Here is a 2,481-nt window from a genome sequence, read left to right on the forward strand (position 1 = left end):
CAAATACATATATGAAGCTGAAAACCAGCATATTCTGAACTCCTTCACTATCTAAAAGAAACCAAAGTTGGATCTCAAAGAGATATTTGCACACCCATGTTCATTGCTGCACTATTCACAATAACCAAGACATAGAAGCAACCCAAAGGTCTATTGACAGATGAAGGGATAAAGAAAATGTGGTATAAACATACAATGGAATATTATGCCACCTTAAAAAAGAAGAAAATCCTGTCACATGGTACAGTATGGATGAACCTTGAGGATATTATGCTAAGTGAAATGAGCCATTCACAAAAGGACAAATGCTGTATGATTTCACTTATATGAAGTATGTAAAGTAGTCAAACTCATAGAAAAAGAAAATAGAAAGGTGGTTGCCAAGGGCTGGAGAGAGGAGAGAGATGAATGTTTAGTGGATAGACAGTTTCAGTGCCGCAGGATGAAAAAGTTCTAGAGATCCGTAGCACAACAATGTGAATATACTTAACACTACTTAACTCTATGCTTAAAAATGGTTAAGATGGCTTTATAGTTTCTTTCGCTTTGACACTGTGCTAAAGCAGTCTGTTCTTTTCCTATGCATTTAACGGACTATTTAGCCTCTTAAATGTATTCAGAAAGTCAGCACATTATATTAACTTAACTGTATTAAACGGTGTGAATGATCCAGAATACCCCTTCAAAAAAATATTTTACTTAACCATGAACTACAGTTGCATCTAATTGAAGAATTCCAGTGCTGGGATGGTTTTGTGTTTGTGTGTTTATTATTAGGGTCTTCATCCCAGAAGAATAACAGGAGGATTGACAGCTGCAGAGGAAAAGGCACTACAGTTTTTGGAACAAGACTAGAGTAGCGAAGAGATGGACAGGGAAACACTTGTAGATGTGGCCAGAACACCTGTACATACTAAAATTCATGCTGAAGTTCATGATGTCTTAACAGAGGCTACTGTGGACCCCTTTTAGGCCATTAAAAAGTTAAGAAGAACCTACTGACCTTGTGAAAACTAATAAAGGGAAACCTCATTAAGATGAAGTCAGGCTTTTTCCTGTGGGAGCCGCCGGGTTGAGGGGAGCGTGGCCTTCTCCTCTCCCCGCCATGGCATGTGCTCATCCACTGATATCAGTGTACTCTGAAAAGGGGGAGTCATCTGGCAAAAATGTCACTTTGCCTGCTGTGTTCAAGGCTCCCATTCGACCAGATACTGTGAACTTTGTTCACACCAACTTACGCAAAAACAACAGACAGCCCTATGCTGTCAGTGAATTAGCAGGTCATCAAACCAGTGCTGAGTCTTGGGGTACTGGCAGAGCTGTGGCTCGAATTCCCAGGGTTCAAGGTGGCGGCACTCACCGTTCTGGCCAGGGTGCTTTTGGAAATATGTGTCGTGGGGGCCGCATGTTTGCAAGAACCAAGACCTGGCGACGTTAGCACCGCAGAGTGAATACAACGCAGAAGCGACATGCCATCTGCTCTGCGTTGGCTGCCTCGGCTTTACCAGCGCTGGTCATGTCTAAAGGTCATCGTATAGAGGAAGTTCCTGAACTTCCTTTGGTGGTTGAAGATAAAGTTGAAGGCTACAAGAAGACCAAGGAGGCTGTTTTGCTCCTGAAGAAACTTAAGGCTTGGAATGATATCAAAAAGGTCTACGCTTCGCAGCGAATGAGAGCTGGCAAAGGCAAAATGAGAAACCGTCGCCGTATCCAGCGCAGGCAACCCTGCATCATTTATAATGAGGACAATGGTATCATCAAGGCCTTCAGAAACATCCCTGGAATTACTCTGCTTAATGTAAGCAAACTGAACATTTTGAAACTTGCTCCTGGTGGGCATGTGGGACGTTTCTGCATTTGGACTGAAAGTGCTTTCCGCAAGTTAGAGGAGCTGTATGGCACTTGGCGTAAAGCTGCCTCCCTCGAGTAACTACTACCTCCCCATGCACAAGATGCTCAATACAGACCTTAGCAGAATCTTGAAAAGCCCAGAGATCCAAAGGGCCCTCCGAGCACCACGCAAGAAGATTCATCGCAGAGTCCTGAAGAAGAATCCACTGAAAAACCTGAGAATCATGTTGAAGCTAAACCCATATGCAAAGACCATGTGCCGGAACACCATTCTTCGCCAGGCCAAGAACCACAAAATCCGGATGGACAGGGCAGCAGCAGCACTAGAAGCCAAATCAGATGAGAAAGGCATTCCAGGCAAGATGCCTGTGGTGGGAAAGAAGGGAAAGGAGGCTGTTTGCGTTAGGAAGCTGAAGAAGCCAAAGAAGCCTTTGGTGGGAAAAAAGGCTGCAGTGACCAAGAAACCGGCAGCTGAAAAGAAGCCTGCTAAAAAGAAGCCCACAGAAAAGAAACCCACCACAGAGGAAAAGAAGGCTGTTGCATAAACTTAAATTTATTTATTCAGTAAAGGTCATATCATTTTGGACAGCTAATTTTGAATAAAGACCTGACCAAAGAGGCAGTGAGAAA

The 2,481-nt window shown here is 43.5% G+C and overlaps 1 pseudogene across 1 annotated transcript; it reads left to right on the plus strand.

Annotated features, from left to right (window-relative positions):
• The first annotated feature begins 1,056 nt into the window (after positions 1-1,056).
• On the plus strand, positions 1,057-2,481 carry LOC309640859 (large ribosomal subunit protein uL4 pseudogene; annotated as a pseudogene). The gene has a single exon. The product of its transcript is annotated as a large ribosomal subunit protein uL4 pseudogene (transcript).

The sequence above is a fragment of the Balaenoptera physalus genome, assembly GCF_965194825.1.
Source record: "Balaenoptera physalus genome assembly, chromosome: 13".
Lineage (NCBI taxonomy): Eukaryota > Metazoa > Chordata > Mammalia > Artiodactyla > Balaenopteridae > Balaenoptera > Balaenoptera physalus.